Source organism: Aethalodelphis obliquidens, unplaced genomic scaffold, assembly GCF_003676395.1.
Source record: "Aethalodelphis obliquidens isolate GAN/ISIS:26980383/991018 unplaced genomic scaffold, ASM367639v1 scaffold11, whole genome shotgun sequence".
Classification (NCBI taxonomy): Eukaryota; Metazoa; Chordata; class Mammalia; order Artiodactyla; family Delphinidae; genus Aethalodelphis; species Aethalodelphis obliquidens.
The window spans coordinates 26,304,368-26,325,185 of record NW_020837955.1 but is presented as its reverse complement, the minus strand read 5'-3'; the positions used below and the strand labels follow the sequence as shown (position 1 = coordinate 26,325,185).

The window sequence follows — 20,818 nt, the reverse complement described above, 5'->3', positions numbered from 1 at the left end:
GGGGGAGGGGGGACAGAGGAGCATCCTGGGGGCCTGGGTGACTCATCTCAGGGAAACTGAGCTGCAGGGCAAGCGTTTCTGGGAACGAGCTCAGCCCCAGAGCGGACTCCCTGAGATGGTCCAGCCCGAGTCAAGCCGGACACAGCGGGGTGACTGCTGGAGGGAAGGAGTGAAGGTTTGGCTTGGCCTGTGGACACAAGACAGGACAGAAGAGCAAGGAAGGACCAGTAGGCCTTAGCAGTGAGGGTTCAGGGCCCGGGGCTGGCAGTCGAGTAAGTGCCCTGGAGCAGCCTCCGGCCTCTGTTTCTCATGTTCCAGGTGTCCCTGGCTCTGTAGGCAAACCCAGTGTTCTAACCAGTTTCAGAGTCTGTGCTGGGCTGGAGAGCTCATTGGGGATGGGGGACCTCAGGCGGGCTGTGATCTCCAGGACCTGTCTCTGGAGGAAGAGCTGGCCAGCTCCGTGGGTGATGGTGGGAAAGATCCCAGCACCGTTTTGCACTTAACGGTGTCCTGAGATTCTGTCTCGTTAGTGCACGGAGAGCCTGCTGGTGATTTCCACAGCTGCATCGTATTCTGGTGTGTGGCCATCCCATAATTTATTAGCCAATCCTATCCTAGTGGACATTTAGGTTGTCCGCCATGATAAACACCTGTGGGTCTATCTGTAGGATAAATTCCTGGAAGCAGAATTAACAAATCAAACAGTACAAGTCTTTATAATTTTGTGACATGTTGCCAATTGACGGTCCATAGCTGTTGACTGATTTATCCCCTCCCACTCACCAACAGCGAGTGGAGGTTGGAAGAGACCCCACCAGAGACCAGTGGGGCACCTTCCCAGCAGCCTATGGGAAACCCATACCTTTTGACTTTTTCCAGAAGGTGGTGGGGATAGGACACTTTACTCAATGATTGGCATCCAGAGACTATGTAAGACTTCAAACCTGGCTGAGTTGCCCCCTTGAGATGTGTTATGGGGAGAATAAAGACTGCTGGCGGGGCAGGGCCCAGCAGGCCGGGGATTGGGGTGGGAACAGACAGCAGCACAACAATGATGAGACTGGTTCTTTTCAAAACAAGTTTAAACAACACCCAGTATGATCATTCCACGAGTAACGGATGTTATAAATAGCATATCTTATTATTCCTAGAATAACCAAAGAATTCTACATTTCTAAGAAGAGTTTTGAAACATAAAGCAATTATTTTTAAGGCTAGGAAAAATAAGTCCAAATATTAACAGTAGCAGGATAGAGGCTAAAATAGAAATGGGCTTTAGAACCAGACAGACCTGAGCTGAGCCCCTCTCTACTCACACCAGCCCTTCACTTATGGCTCAGTGTCCTTGGTCCTAAGATGGGGTTCAGATCCATGTGAAGGGCCTGTGGGGGGCATGGCGGGAGCGTCAGGCAGTTGCGGGAGAGTCTGAAGCAGGGGTCCCGGCATAAGGTTCGCACTCAATGACTGGTGACCGTTATCACCGCAGGATGGTGACTCTCTGGTTAGCTTTTTCTTTTTATATTCCGGTCAGTTTGCTATAGGCGTATTATTTTTAGAATCAGAAAAAAAAGAAAAAGCCTCATGAAACAAAGGAAAGGTGAGGAGTGATATGTGACGAGTGATATGCAGGGAGCAAAGGGCAGAGAGACAGATGCTCTTTAGAAACCATGACTCTGGGCCTGGAATTTAACCTGCAGTTAACGAGGCTGAGAGAGGCAGGTGGGTGAGCCCACAGGCTTCCTTACTGAGAATTTCCTGCCTTTGAGCCCACCCACCGGTCCCCAGTGTACAGATGTCAGGGAAACCCCAGGGTAGCAAGCCCTTCCACAAACACGCCCACTCCTGGCAAGCAGGCTGACAGGGACCTGGTTGGGGCTTAGTGGAGCCCACTCCACCTCGCGCTCCACCTGCAGCTCTCCCGCTGTGGCCCTGGGCTGGGCCTCTGACATGCAGTGATGTCATCGGGCAAGGAACAAAGGCCAAGGACCCCAGAATCTGTGTTTTGTTCCACATGTCTCTGCCTCATCTTCCTGTTCTTTGTTTCTTTTCTTCTTTTTTATTATAAATATTTTAAAGTCATTCCTTTAGATAAATTGGGCTTCATCAAAATTTAAAACTTTATGTGTCATAGGACACGATTGACAGAGTAAAAAGGCAACCCACGGAATGGGATAAAATATTTACAAATCATATATCTGAGAAGGGATTAATATCCAGAATATGTAAAGAATTCCTAAAACTTAACAACAATAAAACAAACAACCCAATTCAAAACTGAGCAAAGAACTTGAAGGACTTTTCTCCTAAGCCGATAAAGAAATGGCCAATGAAGCCCATGAAAAGATGCTCGACATCACTAATCATTAGGGACATGCAAATCAAAACCATAATATCACTTCACACCCATTATGGTAGCTATTATTAAAAAAGCAGAAAACAAGTGTTGGCAGGGATGTGGAGAAATTGGAACCCTGTGCTTCACTGATGGGAATGGGAAATGGTAAAGCCTCTATGGAAAACAGTATGGAGGTTCCTCAAAAAATTAAACATAGAATTATCATATGATCCAGAAATTCCACTTCTGGGTATATACACAAAAGAATTGAAAGCAGGGACTCAGATATCTGTGCACCGATGTTCATAGCAGCATTATGCACAATAGCCAGAGTGGAAGTGACTCAAATGTCCACTGACAGGTGGATAAACAAAGGTGCTGTATACATACAATGAAATAGTATTCTATCTTAAGAAGCAATGAAATTCTCATACAAGCTACAAGATAAATAAACCTTGAAGATGTTATGCTAAGTGAAATAAGCCAGACAAAAAAAAAAGGACAAATAGGGACTTTCCTGCCGGTCCAGTGGTTAAGACTCCACACTTGCACTGCAGCAGGCGCAGGTTCGATCCCTGGTCTTGGAATTAAGATCCCACATGCCACGCGGTGCGGCCAAAAAAAAAAGGACAAATGTGATTCCATTTATAAGGGATACCTGAAATAGACAAATTCATAGAGACAGAAAGTAGAATGTGGTTACCAGGGGCTGGGGGAGAGGGGAAATGGGGAGTTATTTTTTTAATGGTATGAAGTTTCAGTTTGGGGTGATGAGAAAGCTCTGAAGATGTATAGTAGTGATAGTTGCACAACAGTGTGAATGCACTGATGTCACTGAACCGTACAATTAAAAATGGTTAAACTGGTAAGTTTTATGTTATGAATATTTTACCACAATAAGAAAAATTTAATGGAAGAACCATTAAATATCTCTGAGTGTAGAGAATAGCTCCTTCATTCTATAGAGAAATAAATTGAGGCTCAGAGAGGTGAAAAAAAGAGTCATTCCTTTAAAATCATTTTTGATACCTGAAGTATAACAGGTATTCTTGAATTTAAACAATACAGATAAAGTTGAAACCCCCTTCGGGCCACCCTCTTTACCCACATCTCCTCCCCAGGAGATAACCATTATGAAATCACTCTGTGTGGGTTCCTTTAGATCTATTTTGGTAGGTGTACAGAAATAGAACCATTCTGTACTTACTTTGCAACTGCCCTTTATATTTGGTGCTATTTCTTGGAGCTCTTTCCACACCAGTTCATAGGCGCTACCTCACTCTTCCGAACTGCTGCGCCATGGCTCGTAGTATGCACACACTACCGTTAAACATTCCCCTACTGTTGGACACTTAGGCTGTTTTCAGTATTTGGCTGTAACAGACAATTCAGCATAAATTCCTCTTTGTGCACATGCAGAAGTGTTTCTTTAGGAAAACGTCTATTTACTTTTTAAGGTTACAAGCACACATGAATGAACGTCAATAAAATGTTGCCATTTATTAGTGCTCAGGGCGTGCTAAATATTTTCCGTCATAATCTCACACGTCGTTACTCCTCTAATCAACCCCACGGGGAAGTCCAGTCACTGTCCCCACTGATGAGGTAGAAGTCCAGAAAACGTGAGTCACTTGCTCCGGGTCACAGAGCTCACAAGAGGGCCCTGGGCCAACCACAGGAGGCCTCTTAGTCTGTGTTCTCCTGGAGACCAGGACTTGGATCTCTTTCCGGCTGTGTCCCCACATCTGACGTTGGTCTGGAATGTCATGGGCACTAACAAATGCTCCTTGAGTATTGCTGAGCAAATGAAGGGATGGATGGCTGTGTGGAACTCTATTGCAGTTGTTGGCGCTCCGTGGCCAGCATTTGTCCACAACCCTGCCCTGGGCCCCATCAGGAAACGGGGGTCAGGCACCACCAGTCTCTCCAATCTCACTCTCAGCTGCGCCACAGCACATCACTCAACTCCACCCACTGGAGGATGACTTCTCGACAGGGCGCCCTGGACCCCCTGCCCTGATACAGTCCCCACCCCTGGTCACCCGACCAGACCCACTGGGCCTTCAACACTCAGCCCAGCCCAGGCTCTGCCTGGCTCTGATCCCTCAGGGAACTCCCAGAGCCCTTATCCTCCTGTCTTAGACACTTTCTTTTTTAAAGTTAGAGTGACCATTACCCACTTTGAAAAGGCTCCTCTGTGTGTTCAATACAGATGAAGAAGCTGAGGTGCCGAGACGCCACATGACCCGCCCAGGGGCCTGGGCAGCAGGCAGTGCAGATGGCAGTCACACCCCGGTCCAGCGGCCTCCAAGGTCAATGCCCTTCCTGTCACACTCCGGCAGCTTCTGAGATAAACCTGAAAGAGGCTCACTTGTTATCACATGGGAGTCGCACAGGATCTAGAGCTGGGAGAAACATTCGTTTCCTGATACCAGCTCTGCCCCCAGAACTACACGGAATCAATCCCAGTCCCTGACGTGTGGCAGGAGGCTCAAGTGCCTGAGTGGCCAAGACTGTAGTCATTCAGGTCCAGTGGACCCTCTCGTCTCCTGGTTCCCTGGGGCTCTGTCTTGACTTCTCCACTCTGTGGTCAACTCCCTGAGAGCCGTATCTTCTCTTAGACTCCTGTGCCCTCCCACTAGCCCCTGACATGAAAAGGTGCTGATTAAACATCTATTTTACTCCTGTTTCAGTTACTTGTCCTTCAGCTGTTGATCCCAAATAAAATGGAGCCAAGCAGGCAAGGAAAAGGAGTACATCAGTTCCCTGTACAATACCCAAAGCTCTAGTCATCCTAACAGCAGCATCTACCACGGCTGGGGGCCTACGCCTGTGCCGGGTACTGTCCTAATAGCCATTGCTTCATTTCCTGCTCACATCAAGTCCATGAAGAAGGGACTTGAGATGTGCCCTCAAGACCAATGTATCTTGGGATCTATGTGTCACAAACAGAGGTGGAGATTTCCTTCCTTTATTTAAAATTCGACCTGAGCTGCATTAACCCCGTCTCAAAAGCAACCATTTCTTCTCCCCATCACCTCTACCAAAGAGAGCGGGCAGAGAAGGCTAAGTGTTGGGTGGGGCCCTTCCCTATGCAGTGTTGCAGTGTATCCCAGAACTCAGACCACTGAGCTCCACCTCACTTTCCAAGAAAGGACCCCAGAGCCACCACGGGCCTCTGTCGAGAAGGGTCAGTACTTTGAGAAGGAAGAACCTTGACGGAGACCACGACAACTTCCTGAAGAGCTTGGGTCACCAGTCCTGAAGCACTTACCGAGAGCTCATCACATACGCCCTGCACTGTGCCCATGAGGAGGGGATGCATTTGAATCAGACCCAGGCCCTGCCCGCATTTGGCCACAGTCTAGTAGGGAACTCAGACATGTAAAACATAAAATTACAGAACAGCATAGTAAATGCACTGGTAGAAATGTGTACACATACAGCTCAAAAATAAAAAGACGTATAACTCAACTAAAAAATGGGCAAAGGACTTGAATAGACATTTCTCCAAAGAAGATGTGCAAATGGCCAATAAGCACAGAAAAAGATGCTCAACACCATTAGTCATTAGAGAAATGCAAATCAAAACCACAATGGGGTACTACTTCATACCCAGTAGGATGACTATAATCTAAAAGGCAGATAATAACAAGCGCTGGAAGGGTGTGGAGAAATTAGAACCCTCATACACTGCTGGTGGGAATGCAAAATGGTGCAGCCAGTTTGGAATAGTTTGGCAGTTCCTCAAAATGTTAAATATAGAATTACTATATGATCCAGCAATTCCACTCCTAGGTATATACCCAAAAGAACTGAAAACATATGTTCACACAAAAACTTGTACACAAATGTTCTTAGCAGCATTATCCAGAATAACCCCAAAGTGAAAACAACCCAAATGTTGATCAAATGATGAATGAATAAGTAATATATGGTATGTCCACACAGTGGAATATTATTTAGCCATAAAAATGAACGGAGTGCGTTCAACTGGTAATAGTGAAGCATTTCAGTGTAGTAAGTTTTCATTTTTTTCTGTGTGGGGGAATGTAAAGCAATTCATTTCTTAAAAATGAAAATTATAAAAGCATGAAGTGAACATTATGAGTAAGGGAAATTTCTGAAAAGAAACAGACCCTAAGACTTTAAATTGAAAATGTATTCTCTTTTTCTCCATAAAAATGGGGTTTAATACTTACAATATCTGTTTATCTAATTTCTTTTTTTGTTTCTTTTTGGCTGTGCCACATGGCATGCGGGATCCTAGTTCCCTGACCAGGGATCGAACTCGTGCCGCCTGTACTGGAAGCATAGAGTCCTAACCACAGAACCACCAGGGAATTCCTGTTTATCCAATTTCTATTTTTTTTTAACACATGTCATCTTTCCATTGTATTCTTTTTTATATACTTCCAGTTGATTTAAAAGAAACAATAACCCACAAAGATAAATAAGTGAGAGCGCTAGGAATATTAGAGGATTATCTAGGAAGATGACATTTTATTTTTTTAAATGAATCTTTCACATAAACCCTTCATTCTGATGATGTTAAGTGAAGTTGATAAATATGCTGAGAATTCATTATTCCTCCTATTCCTCTTATGACCAAAGAGGTACAGTGGAAGTCATCCATTTTATTAGTCCTAGGAAATGCAATCTTTTAAAAAAAGTCTTTGAAGCCTTCTTGTCCTGCCTTCCTCTATCATTTCCTGCCCTTAAGTTCCAAGAAAAGGTGGGTACAGAAACACATGGGAAAATGTGATGGTGAACTAATATTTACAAAAACAAGAGCACATATTCGAAACAGATTCTGGTCTCTTCAGATTGTAAATATTTTCTGTGAATTAAAATTGTAATGCTTATTTGTAATTCTGCCAATCTTTACATACAGTGAAAAAAACTATATGGAAACTGATTGAATCATCTCAGTGAGAATGGATTAAAAAGTGTGAGATAGATATAAAATTTATTTAAACTTGATCCTCAATTTGTTTAGTATATACCTATGACTTGCTAAATAAATCTAGAGTAATTCAGTTTGAATAAGAAGCTATTGTTTTTCTATTGTGTAATAACTATCTTATTTTGAAAAATAGCTTGGTCAAATGATAAAATATATCGTCATCTTAAAAAAAAGTACTGGATATATGCTACAACATGGATGATCCTTGAAAACATTATGCTAAGTGAAAGAGGCTAGACACAAAAGGCCACATATTGTATGATCCCACTTACGTATATGAAATGTCCAGAATAGGCAACTCCATAGGAGAGAAAGTAGATTAATGGTTGCCAGGGACTGGGGAGAGCAGAGAAAGGGAAGTGACTGCTAGTGGGTGTGGGGTTTGTCGTGGGGTAATGAAAATATTCTGGACTTAGCAGTGATGGTTGCACAGTTTTGTAAATGTGCTAAAAGCACTGAATTGTACATTTCAAAAGAGTGACCGTCATTGTGTGTGAATTATATCTCAATAAAAAGAAATAAAGAGAAATATACAACAGTATGGATGTAAGCAACACACAGAAAGGGAAGCAGGGTATGGGTAGTTAAACCTCTGTGGGGAGGTTTCCAAGAGAGAAGGCACCATCTGAGCCTGGTTTTAAAGGACCAATGGGATTCATCAAACAGACTGAGTGGGAATTAAGGACTGTTTCTAGGCAGAGGGAACAGCATGTGCAAAGGCCCAGCAAGAAGACAGTAAATAAAGTGGAATACTCTGCTAACTTCAAGTCTTCTAGTCATTATGGGTATAAACCTCGGGGCACTAACTCAGAAGTCATTTTTTTAGAAGTAGAATTAATTTCTGACTCTGAGCCCCATTCCTCCAGGCTACAGAAAATGTCATCCCCATCATTCCTGGTGTTTCTAGGTTTGTGAGAAAGTGGGTCCAGACACATGCTAGAGACAAGGTGGGGATGGAACGGAGGGTGGGAGATGAGAAGCAGGAATGTTTGGCCTCCCAAATCCAAGAGATCTAAGAGGACAGCCAGGAAGAGCGGATGGAAATGGAAGCACATGGAGCGGCAGGCTGGTCTGTGTTCCTTTGCCCCTTGTCGGGTTTGGTGACTGGAGCCATTTAAAGGGTCAGTGGTAGCAGGGACAGGCGATAGCTGCCTATAGAACTGACAGCTAGGAATTGCAGGTGGCAGGTAGGGGTGTGGTCTTGGGGAAGGCGAGCTTCCTTGGGTGGAAGAGAGGATCTAGAAGGCTGTAGCAGAAGCAGAGTGAGAGCTGGGGGCCTATTGGGAATCGATCCCCAAACCGTTCCCACACGTGAGTGATGGCGAGTTGGGGAGAGCTGAGGGAACCAGGAGGTGAAAACAGTTGCAGGGTCGGCTGGCCTGGTCACCAACTTTGCTTTGTGGGGAGGATGTTTATTTAAGGAAAATCACTATGTTTACTCAAAGCTTTGAGCTGCAGCTCTCAGGGGTGGAATTATCAGTGAAAGCTGGGCTATTAATCAACTGTGGGACCTGGTGACAGGCCTTCTCCTCCCTTCCAGAGAGTGGGAGGGACAGAGGAGAGAGGGAGGAAGGGACAGAAGGGGGCTGGAAGGGAGCAGAGGGTAGCGTTTCCATGGCTCAGCAGTCATGGGACAAAGCTGGACGGAAATCACACTCCGGGATGCTCCCTGGCCAAGGCCAGGTTGCCTGGAAAGGAAGGACAAACTTCCTGGATGGACACTGGATGCTGAGCCCTGGGGAGGAGGGCAGGGGTGGGGGTCATGGTGTTGCTGGAGCCGTAGGTCTCTCCAGTCCATCGGCCAAGACCTTGAACGAAGCCTGAACAGAGCCTGCCCCCCAGGGACACGTGCTAGACGCAAGGCTGAGCAGCAACTCGGTAACTAACTTCCCGCTCGCTCTCAAGTCTGTGCGGCCAGTCTGATGAAGAGAGGGGTGTGTGCCTTCCCCTGACTGGTGGGCAGGCCGGGCAGGTGGGGTAGGAGCTTATGGGGGTGCTGGGTGAGCAGTGCACGGGCTTGAGAGCTTGCCTGGGAGGAACTGGGGAAGTCACCAGCAGCTGTGGGGCTGGGAGGGCAGCTGGTCCAGAGAAAGGAGAGAGTACAGATGGATGAGGGAGGTGCTTGGCACGTGTGCCTGGGCCTCGGGCACCTGAGGCCTCCCAGGAGCACAGCCAGCGGGAAGTCTCTTTATAGTGGACTCAGGCCAGAGCAGGGCCCCTCTTGTTGGGCATCTGGACCACAGTTTGGGGGCAACTGCCCTGTGAGAACTGAGGGAAGAAAAGAAGGGAGGGGGGGAGGGAGGATCTTTCCTAATGATGGCATCAGTGGTACCTACCTCATCAAGGTGTTGGTGAGAAAGTACAGGTAAAGCACCTGGCCCAGGACCCACTAAGTGCTCAGTGAATGCCCCTAGCGTTATCGTTTGACTACTTTGCTTACATCCCTCTTCCCTCACCTGCCTTCACTCACCTGTGTGTCTCCTCCTTCCCTCCCCCGCTCCTTCCCTCCACACAGGCTGTAGAACCACCAGTTATGGGAACATCCAACTTGCTGTCCTGGGTTCACAGGACCTAAGGACTCCTTTCCACCACTTGCTAGCTGTGTGATCTTGAGCTCCCTACTTAACCTCTCTGTGCCTCAATTTCCTGATTTGCAAAAGGAGGATAATAAGTAGCATAAGGATGAAATGATCTAACACACGTAAAGTGCTTAGTACAGGGCCTGGCTTAGACTAAATGCTAAATGGAAGTTATAGCTGCTGTGCTGGGGCGATCGTCTGTGCTCTCGCTCCAGGGAGAGGCTGTCCGTGTGCAGATCTGTCAGGCTGGGGCCCTTGGGCCACAGGCAGCCTGTAGGGTCTAGAGCAGAGGAAACACCAGCTCCCACGGAAGCTGCGGGCGGACCTACATGAGGACTCCCCACAATGGTAGACCCTGTGTCCCAGCTCTGGGTTGGTGTGGGTGGGAAGCAGAGGCCTGCAGCTCCCTCCGTCCTTCCTGAGCTCCGTGGCCGATCCCTATCTGTCCGTGAAAGATCAAGCCAGGTGACGTCTCCAGATAGCAAGCCCCCATAAAGCAGTTTGTTTGTTTGTTTGTTTAAATTGAAGTATAGTTGCTGTACAATATTACATAAGTTACAGGTATACAATATAGTGATTCACAATTTTTAAAGGTTGTACTCCATTTATAGTTATTACAAAATATTGGCTATATTCCCTGTTTACAATATATCCTTACAGATTTTTTCTTTGGGCCATGCCTCGAAGCATGCAGGATCTTAGTTCCCCGACCAGGGATCGAACCCATCCCCCCTGCAGTGGAAGCTCAGAGTCCTAACCCCTGGACTGCCAGGAAATTCCCTCCTTGTAAATTATTTTATACCTAATAGTTTGTACCTCTTACTGCTCTATCCTTGTATTGCCCCTCCCCCCCACCAGTAACTACTAGTTTGTTCTCTGTATCCGTGAGTCTGCTTCTTTTTTTGTTATATTCACTAGTTTGTAGTATTTTTTAGATTCCACATGTAAGTGATATCATACAATATTTGTCTTTCTCTGTCTGACTTATTTCTTTTAGCATAATGCCCTCCAAGTCCGTCCATGTCTCTGCAAATGGCAAAATTTCGTTCTTTTTATGGCTGAGTAGTATTCCATTGTATATACGTGCCACATCTGTTGATGGCCATTCAGTTTGCTTCCATATCTTGGCAATTGTAAATAAGGTTACTATGAACACGGAAGTGCATGTATCTTTTCAAATTAGTGTTCTTGTTTTTTTCAGATAGGTAACCAGGGGTGGAATTGCTGGGTCATATGGTAGTTCTATTTATAGTTTTCTGAGAAACCTCCATACTTTTTTTCTACAGTGGCTGCACCAGTTTACACTTCCGCCAACATTGTAGGAGGGTTCCCTTTTCTCCACATCCTCGCCATCATTTGTTATTTGTGTTCTTTTTGATGACGGCCATTCTGACAGGTGTGAGGTGATGCCTCATTGTGGTTTTAATTTGCATTTTCCTGATAATCATCAGATGTTGAGCATCTTTTAAGCAGTTTCTTATAAGAATACAAAAAGGCAATCTAAAACCCTACTAGGCCCCTCTGTGTTATCTTAAAAACCATACAAACATCACGAAACAGGGCTAAGCATCAGGTCAGATATCCTTTGAGGAAGAAGAGCACTGTAGGCTGCTCCTTTTAAGGGAGGGGGTACCTTCCAAGGAGCCTTCTGTAGTGGTGAGTTGGCAGGTGGCAGGTGTGGGAGGCTGGCCATCTGGGCCCATCTGGCTGGGGAGGGGATGAAGGAAGAGGCCTGAGCTGCTGGAGGGCGTTGCTGGGAAAGGGCCTCGGGGTGATTGCCCACAAGAGCTTTGCAGAGTGAAGCTGCCCCGGCGTTCAAGTCGTGCCCTTCTCCACCCTCCTCTTCGCTGCTGGAAGTCAGGGAGGCTGCCCTGTGTCCCGGCTACAGGATCCAGCGTACAGCCAGCTGCCAGCCCCAGTCCACTGGCCTCTCCTGCCAGCTCTGGGGGCCCCAGTGGACTGGAAAGACCTGGCTGTAGGCCCTCACGTACCTGTGGTTGTTACATGTGTGCTTCTCGTCCATTACCACGGTGGACCCTCCCCCCACTCTGTGCTGCACAACCCCCTCACTGGCACCCTGGACTCCAGCGGGTTGAAATTTTCCAAGGTGTCTCATGTTCCCTCTCGCATCTGGGCCTCTGTGTGGGCTGCCCCCCTGTCTGGAAGAAAGCTTTCTAGCCAGTGTCTGCTGACCAACTCTTTCTCATCCTTCAACCCTCAAACCAAATGTCACCACCACTGGGTGACATTTCCTGTCCCCAGGCAGCTGGTGCTTCGTCCTCGCGCTTCGCCGCACCCCACTTCAATCTTGATTTCAGGATCCATCACCTGGATAACACATGAGGAGCCTACCTTAGTTTCCACCCAAATCGAGCCTAAGTAAGGACTTGGGTGCAGGTAATTTAGCCGAAGGTGATCCTGGGGGTAAGGGATGGGGAAAGGGGCATGGGAAGGAGGGGGTGTGTGATCAAGGTGGTCCTCTGTGGGAACTGGGGGCTCAGCTCCCTGGAACCACCTGAGATGTCTTCAGAAGGCCAGCCAGAACTGTCCGCCCCGGGGAAGGAGGCCCTGCATTTACCCACTGGCTCCATCCTCCACTGGTGGTTAGTTACTCTGGGGGAATGAAATTCTGCTCATTGCCAGCCTACCCTGTCTTGCAGACCCAGCAGGTGCCCGCAGGTGGGAGAGAGCCCTGGGGCAGGCAGTAGGGAGGCAAGCTGTGATGCTGTTGGGCTTGCCAGGTACTGTCCAATGCACCTGTGGCTGAAAGCAGCCCAGGGGGGTGAGGGGTGTGGGACGGGCACCAGGGACATCCCTGCAGAACTCCTGGAGGGTGGAACCATGTTCTGCTCATCTTGCTGTTCTTGGCAAGAGCTTAGTAAATGTGGAATGACCAAGACATCGGGGTACAGACAGCCTAGGTGACCCTGCCATGGTTGGGGTCTCTAGCTGAGAATGATAGTCTCCTGACTGTCCCTCTATGGGACTGGGGGGGTTTCCTCCCTGGGGCCCACCCCTTTCCTACTTCTTAGCATAGAGAATCTTCAGAAACTAGGTTCTACTGGTTGAAGGGACAGGAAGATCCCTGTCTGATCTCCAGGGATCAGACACAAGAGGGCAGCGGAATTGCTGGATCATAGCATAAGCCCCAACTGTTTTTAATTATGGTATCTCTTCATGCAAGAGTCAAATTTTAGGAAGAGTGTCTGAGTGGCCTTATCAAATCATGTGAACATCCATTGGCCAGGAAAGGGTGGGGCACTTTGGTGGACAGTCCCACAAGACAATCCAATGGAGAGGGGGTATTCCTCAAAGCAAAATCAAGGCGCTGTCACCAGCAGAAGTGCTGGATGAGGGCAGGCTAAAACTACAGGCTGTAAAATTGGGAATAATAGTTAAGCTCTCCATGCCACAGAGTTGAGTGGCTCCCACAAAATCATGTGTGTGGCAGGACTTTGAAACCTATGAGATAGCCTCAGATAGAAGTTCCTTGTGAGACCACAGAACGTAGCTGGAAAGAAAGGAGCTGACCATGGTGCCAGGATGCAGCCAGATCTTTCTCTGAGTGTTGTACAAACTACACATGCTTATCCCCACCCTTCACCAGGAGCCACCTCTCAGTTGTGGTAACTAACTGAGCCATATCCTCATGGCCAGCTTGTCCCTCAGCCATGGGTGTGTTCATTCCATTAATTTCTTCTTTGGACACTATTAACCGGATTTTGGGGGTCTCCAAAATAAGACCTCCTCCAAGAAGCAAACAGCAGACATAAATGAGTAACTATTTCTGTAGCAGTAAAGTGTAATGGCTTCTAGAACACAGGCAGCACAAGGCATTCTGGTGCTGCGGAGGAGAGAGGAGTCTGCTCTTTCTTTTGTTCGGTAAGAAGTCAGTCCAACCTCAATGCAAGTCTTACTCCGAGTGAAGGATAAAGGGAAGGGAGGTTGGGTGAAAGCAACCCTGACTATTTAAGGAAAACCTGGCAAGGCTGTTGGGTGTCCTTGGCCAAAGCTAGCAGTCACAGGAGTCCATCGTCTCCCAGGAACGGCCTGCGCTGCACCCCTGCCGCCCTGTCTCTGGCTGAGTGCAGCCTGCAGGAAGCGTGGCCTCAGCAGTGATGCATTTCAGAACACAGCAGCTGGAGCCCCCAGCTAAGTACACTTTCCATAGCTGGAGGTCTGTGAGGCTCATTCTCACTGGCCTCCCCAGAGCACTGGACTCTACAAATTGCACCTTCAATGTGATGTTTAAGCAAAGATTGTTTTCTGCACTTGCAAACTGTTTTGGGTGTATCTCAACCTCTCAGCTGGGCTGTGAGTTGCTCAGGGCAAGGGTGGCACCATAATTCTCCCTCCACGCATTCATTTATTGATCCATCAGTCCATTTACTTTTTCCAACATACACTGACTGGAGTAACCACTGTCCTGAGCACTAAGAGGGTGAGCAAGGGGGGCCTCAGGAGCCCAGAGGGGAGAGAGACATGAAATAACTAATGACACAGTAGACAGGGAGTTTCTAAGTAAAGGTCAGTGAGTTTCTATTTCCCCTTTCCCCACACCAGGAGGGGCTTTTCTCTGAAAGGGCAGCTGTCTCCGGGGCACAGCTCCTGCCTGTGGATGTGAGTCAGCCCAGGGTCGGGAAGAATACTCAGCTCTGCAGGACCAGTGATGACACAGGCGTCATGCCACTACCCTAGGGTCCTCCCTCGGGGACAAGAAAAGAGGTCACCAAGGACAGCCTTTGAAGGAGAGACACCCTCATTGCTTCCTGCTCCCAGGAGCCTCTCAGTGTGCTCCATGAAACGCTGAGAAATCGAGTCTCTTTTCCTGAATGTCTTTTAGAAGTGGTCTCCTCTCTCTTCCCATAAAGGAATAAATAAAACGTGAAACTGGAGACAGGAGAGAGGAGGCAGATGGGGCGGCAACAAACATTAAGGTTTTTCCTCCCACCATGTCAGGTCTGAGCTAAGCGCTTTCCAGGCAGGCTCTGGGTGAATTCCACCCCAGCCCAGCTTGGGTCCCCATTTTACAGAGGAGGAAACTGAGGTTCAGAGATGGTAAGGAACTTGCCCAAGGTCGCACCACTGGTAAGTGGTGGAGTTGAAACCTGACCCCAGAGCCTGTGCTCTTAACCACCCACCTCACTGCCCGTGAGATGCCTCCCTCTGCGGTTTCTCTTCCAGCTCAGCAGGTGGAGTGTGACGTCAGCCATTGGCAGGAGGTGGGACTTGTAAGCTAGCGGGACATAGAATCTGGACAGAGCCTCCCTGCCCGCCGTGTGTAGCTGGAGATCAGTTAGTGTTCATGCACAGCATTCCTTGGTGTCCATAGGCTGTGGAGACAATGGCAGAATCGGGGTGCTGACAACCAACAGAAGTTGTTATGCATCAGACCCCCTTGCCATTCTGTAAATATGGCTCCAAACCCCGTAGAAAGCTCTGACCTTGTTTTATCTTCAAACTGAGGCACAGAGTGTTTGGCTGGCTTGTCTGAGGCCATGCAGTTTAGCAGGCTCTGCGGCAGACTTTAAGGAGCCCTTTCCTTCTCTCTTGCAGACGCCCAGTGCTCTCTTCTTTTGCCTCTTTTCAAAAATACCCTTTGCAAAGAACTGGAAGTTGGGTGATATTAAGCGTTAAAACGATGATAACTGCCACTCACTGCTTCTGCTATTATCTATCAGCTATAAAGTGCTTATTGTATGCAAGGCATACAGGTGTCATCACACCCCCTAGTAAGGGTTTACAGTGTTATCATGTGGAGGTAGATGGTGTCCAAAGCCTATGAGAGGTGAAGAGCTCCAATGGTACAATTTCAGGCATCAGATGGGATGGTTGCTTTTAAGCTGCAGGCTCGTCAACTTCTGTAACTATGTCCAGGTCTTACAGTTCAGACTCGACTGGATAGACCCATGGGAGAAAGGTGAGGGAGGCTTTTGAGAAAACTTGGCAGGTCTGGCTTCCAAATAGTAATTCTGAGCAGCTTCGTAAGCAGATATCCCTTCCTGGGTTGCTTTGACCCCTGCCCTGTCCAGTGGCCTCTCCTGATGTCTTGATCCTTGAGGGAATGGTCCACTTCTAGGGCTACCAGCTTCGGAGCCCTCGGTCTGCTGAGCTCTGCCAGGCCTGGCCCCTGGGGAAGACCAAGGAGCCCTGGGGTGTGCACAAGCTGCTGCCTCTGGATCCAGGTTCATGGTTATCAAAGAGTGAGTGGCCTAAGAGGGAAAGAAGAGCCCAGAACATGGGCTCTTGAGGCAGGAGGCAAGGAGCAGCCAGAGAGGAGGGAGCCCAGCAGAGGAGGCCTGGGCTGTGCCCTGGGGTGCGGGCACATCCATCTGAAGGCAGCCCAGCCCTAAAGGCCAGGGCTTGGAGAGGGCTCAGCTGCCAACAGTCTCCATGTGGAGAGCCTCAGCCTCCTCCCAGGGCTCCTGCACCAGCGTCTGCTCAGTCTGGCCCTGCCCACTCCCTTGGGTTCCAAGTGCAGTGGTGGTACTATTCACAAGCTGACTTCTGTTTTCTTTTTGAAGCCAAAAAAGACATCAAGCTGTCAGAGAGGCTTTTCCAGCACAGCTCTGGCTGGGTGGAGGCGCTAGGAGAGAGTCTTTTATCTCTTTGCTCCACACGGAAATGGCCAAACCTAAGATTTTAATTCATCTTTGGAGTAGAAAAATGGGGTCCACCCTCAGGGATGGCAAAGAGGCTTAGCTTTCCAAACAGGGGAGAGGTCACCCTCCAAAGCCCTGGCATCATTTCCCCTAAAGAACAGGACGGCTTTGAGTCAGAGTCACAAACATCTGTCATTGTGTCTTGAGCACCTGTGTGTATGGTGGGGAGAGAAGCAGAGAAGAGCTGGGAGTCACCAGCAATAGGAGCTAACGCGTGCTCACTGCCTTCCAGGCGTCTGTTGGGCCTTTACACCAATCACCTCATTTAATCCTCACTGCACGAGGACGGTGTTGTCATCATTCCAGGCCTTCCTTCTCTATAGGTGGTGACACCGCGGCTCAGAGGTCTTATAGCTGGTGAGTGGCAGAGCTGGGATTTGAGCTCTGGTCTGGCTTCAGAACCTGAGCTCTTAAGCCCTGAACCCAGAGTTCTCACAGTGGAGTCTAGAAACCACCTGCCTGGGGATTTCCCAGGTTGCCTGATAAAAAGGCAGAGTCTTGGGTCCTGTCCTGGTTTGTGGGATCAGAACCTCAGGGAATAAATGGGGCCCAGAAGCTGTGATTTTGACAATCTCTCCAGATGGTTCTGATGCACGCAGTGTGAACCCCCTGGCACTGTGCTGCCTGCCCACTTAGTGGAGGCCCCGAGGTAAGGGGGCCCCGAGTGGCAGTGCATGAGGCACTAAGGTGTTTGGAGTTGCTTCAGTGAGCAAGGGCGTCCTTCAGAGGCTCCCAGGCCCTGCTGGCTGTCCTCTCCCTCTGCCTGTTAGTTACAGCCTAACCAGTTAGCTTTCCAGCCCCAGGCCTGAGCTGTCCAGGCCCACAGGAGAGTCCTCAGGAGGGCTGGGCTGGTGTTTCTATTATTTCAGCCCAAGTTCTTGCCAGGACGGTGGCTCACTTATCCCGAGGACACCTCAGCTTCCAACTTCCCTAATCCCTCCATCATTGAGAAGCTGCTGCCCCCAGAAGGCTCCTTTCTGACCCTTTCGGCAAACCTCATGTTGACCTGCCCACACTCTCTGCACTGCTCTTCCAACCAGCTCACTAGCCTGGGATGATGCTTCCCTCGAGTTTGGGCTGGTAATTTCCTGGGTGGCAGTGTTACGTGCTGTAGCCATCTTCTGAAGCACACTTAGAAATAGAGAAGCGAGGCATATGAATGATGCCAAGTGACACACGACAAGCCAGGCAGGGCTTCCTGACTCACTGAGGCAGCAGCAGGTGGTCTTTGGGACACGGTGGAGCAGAACGATCCCTCTCGTCCTGGAAATGCCAGCAGGTAGGGTAGGGGGAGGATGTTGCTAAGACCTGGGACTCATCTGCCCCTCCTCAGACTCCAAAACCTGCCCCTGTCCCCAAAATCGCCCTGGGAAATGTGTGGGACCCACTTACCCTGAGCCCTGACAACTCGACTGGCCTTCACGACTGCCCTCAGTTATTTTTAAACTGACTCCACCCGTGTGGGGTGGGGACCACATTTGCCAGGACAATTCCACTAATAGGGCTGGTCCCAAGCAGGAGAGGAAGGTGACAAACTCCCCTTCCCAGCACCTTGAAGAGCCTCTTTGCTGGACAGCCTTCCCCTGCATGAGCCTGGGAGAAAGAAGCTGGGTCTGCCCCGCAGGTGAACGCCATGCAACCCGTCTGCAGACTGATCTGCCTTCGCTCCCTCCTCTCTTGACTCACCTGCTTGGCCATGTGATGGCATCTGGATGGCATCTCCAGGCCAGGAGGGAAGGCAGCTCCAGAGGCTGTAGAGTTATTATCAGAGATGGAGGCTTCTAGGCGGCCGGAAGCAGCCCAGATCTCTTTCCCTCCACCAGCTGAGTCTCCTTTCTTCTCCCACCGAGCCACCTCCTCCTCATGTCCTCCAGGAGAAGGGCAGCACAGATGGACAAGCGCACCATCTGTTTGCCGATGGCTGGTCCAGACAGCAAGTCCTGTTCTTTCTCCATCTGGCTTTCTCGGTGAACTTTCCACTGAGCTCCTTCCAACCCTGTCAGCAGCTCTCCTTCCAGGAGGAGCCAGTGCCAGGGCGAGCAGAATAATTGCCTCTTGTGTTGTGCATGCTGAGCCTTCATTAACACATCCCCAGAGTGGCATTTGCAGCCCCCTGTCACAGCAACTCGCCATTGAATAGCGCACAATGCATCACCCCGAGATTCTCCGCTGCCTCGAAAGAGCCAATTAGCCCTGTGTTTCTGCAAGCAGCATTGGCTCATTCGGAAAGTCACGTCACTGGCACTGAGGAGTGCAGGTTTCTCTGTGGCCTTGCTCACTTAATGGAACACGTACGTGAGCTGGCCCAGTCACTCTCCATTTTTCTTATCTTTGGCGCAAGGAAGCAATGCTTCTAATCCACGGAGGGCACGGAAGGAAGAGTATGAGGAGGAAGGGGGCACATGCAGAAATCAGGGGAGCTGCGTTTTAGTAACGGCCTTGCCAGTGGTTAGGTGTGTGACCTTGAGCAAAACGACATTTCCAAATGTCATTTTCTTCACTTACAAAGTAAAGGGGAGGGGCATTGACACAGGGGCTCCTAGAATCTTAGAGCTCATCTAGAGTACCCATTTCACAGATAAGCAAACTGAGGCACAGAGTGGCCACTCAACTCACCCAAGGTCGTGTAGCCAGGTGGTGTTAAGACTTGAGACCTCAGTTCAGGCTTTCTGCCTCCTGGTCTGGGGTGGGACTGATGAAAGAAGGAAGCATTTCAGGAGAGAAAGACACAGTGAAGGAGATCCCACTCCTTGTTCCTGTGGGGAACTATGGAAGGATGACTTGTCCTTCATGTTCAGGATTCCAGGGCTTAAAGTGAGGGCTCTCACCCAGGGCCATTTTGCCCCTTGGGGATATTTGGCAAATGTCTGGAGACATTTTTGGTTGTTACATCTGGGGCAGGAGGAAAGGCAGGGAACATCTAGTGGGTAGAGTCCAGGATGCCACCAGCACAGGACAGAGAGTGATCCAGCCGGAAATGTCAGTAGTGCTGAAGTTGGGGTCCCAGTAGGACACCAGCCCCCTTCTCCATTGCCACCTTTCCTGGAATTTCAAAAATTCTCACTTCCTTACCTGTAGCCTCAAAGGATCTGTCTTTTTGCTGATTTTGTTATTGATGCTGAATTTTAAAACGATTTTTTTCTTGAAGATGAAAATCATCCATGCTTACGATAGAGATTTTAGAGTATTCCAAAAGGTACAAAAATAAATAAATAAAAATCAATTCCACCACACAGAGGTAACTAGTAAGAATATTTTGATATTAGGTATTTTTCCTGTATTACCTGAGATTCACTGAGCACACTCTGTTTTCCCCTGTTCCGTGTTTTCTCAGCAATCCTCTTTGGCCCCTCCCCCCACCCCCACTGCCACCTGTTGAAACCCTATCCAATCTCCAAAGTCTCTTCAAAGAGCAACTCATCCAGCACACATGGCAAATCACCCAGGACCCCACCTGAGTGGGACGTGAACTCTCCCTTCTCTGTATCCCTACAGCACTTCTGTCTCGTGGATGTCAATTTTAACACCTTTTTTTTTCTTTGTATTCCAGTTCTGTGCAAATGGCTTGAGGGTGGGGGCTAAATTTTAGTCTATTGAATGTGTGTCCCCTCCCCTTCTGTCTCAGTCACACAAACACATACACACACTATGGCACAAGAACAGTACCTGAGATGGGCCTGTTGTGGCTCCTCTCCTCACATCACCGTCTTCTTACTTCCAGACTAAATAACTATCCTTTGGTTCTTAGTCACAGAGAACATTTCAGTCAGTGGCTTTTGTTGCTCTATCATTTGGGATTATTCAGGTTCTCTTCTTTCCAATGGCATGAACCTTGAAGACATTTAGTATTATAATAAAAATTAAAGGCTTTAACTTAAAGGGTCCCTACTTTGTGCCAGGCATTGGGATAGATGCTTATGTAAATTTCCTGATTCAACCAAAACTATGGATGGGTATTATTGATGCCTTTTTCCAACGTGAACGCTGAGGCTTAGCGAGGCCTGGGGAGCTTGCCCAGGGTCACCCGATGGATGAGAGGAGGTGTGGGATTTCACCCATGGCCACCTGGCTCCATGGCTAAGTGCGCTTCCTTGAAGTTTCTCAAGCCCTGTGCAGTAGGTCTGCCCCTGCCCACCTCTGTTTTTACAGTGAGAGGCGGCAAGGCCAATACATCAGTGCCTGTGGTGTGGGGGGCCCCAAGGAAGGCATCTTCCTAAAAGGAAGTCACAGAGCCCAACCCAGCTCCTTGGCATGGGAACCTCTGGCCTGCTGGGTG

At 48.7% G+C, this 20,818-nt stretch overlaps 1 long non-coding RNA gene across 3 annotated transcripts; it reads right to left on the bottom strand.

Annotated features, from left to right (window-relative positions):
• Positions 1-3,810: 3,810 nt before the first annotated feature.
• On the bottom strand, positions 3,811-19,861 carry LOC113623405 (uncharacterized). 3 transcript variants are annotated; one of them, XR_003433920.1, is made up of 6 exons: positions 19,615-19,860; positions 19,159-19,234; positions 18,229-19,004; positions 15,325-15,489; positions 15,022-15,213; positions 3,811-4,691 (listed from the first exon to the last, which is right to left on the bottom strand). It is a non-coding gene; the product is annotated as an uncharacterized LOC113623405 (long non-coding RNA). The 3 variants fall into 3 exon arrangements; XR_003433918.1 differs by having other exon boundaries at positions 15,022-15,489; positions 19,615-19,861; XR_003433919.1 differs by lacking the exons at positions 15,022-15,213; positions 15,325-15,489 and having other exon boundaries at positions 19,615-19,853.
• Between the last annotated feature and the right edge of the window lie 957 nt (positions 19,862-20,818).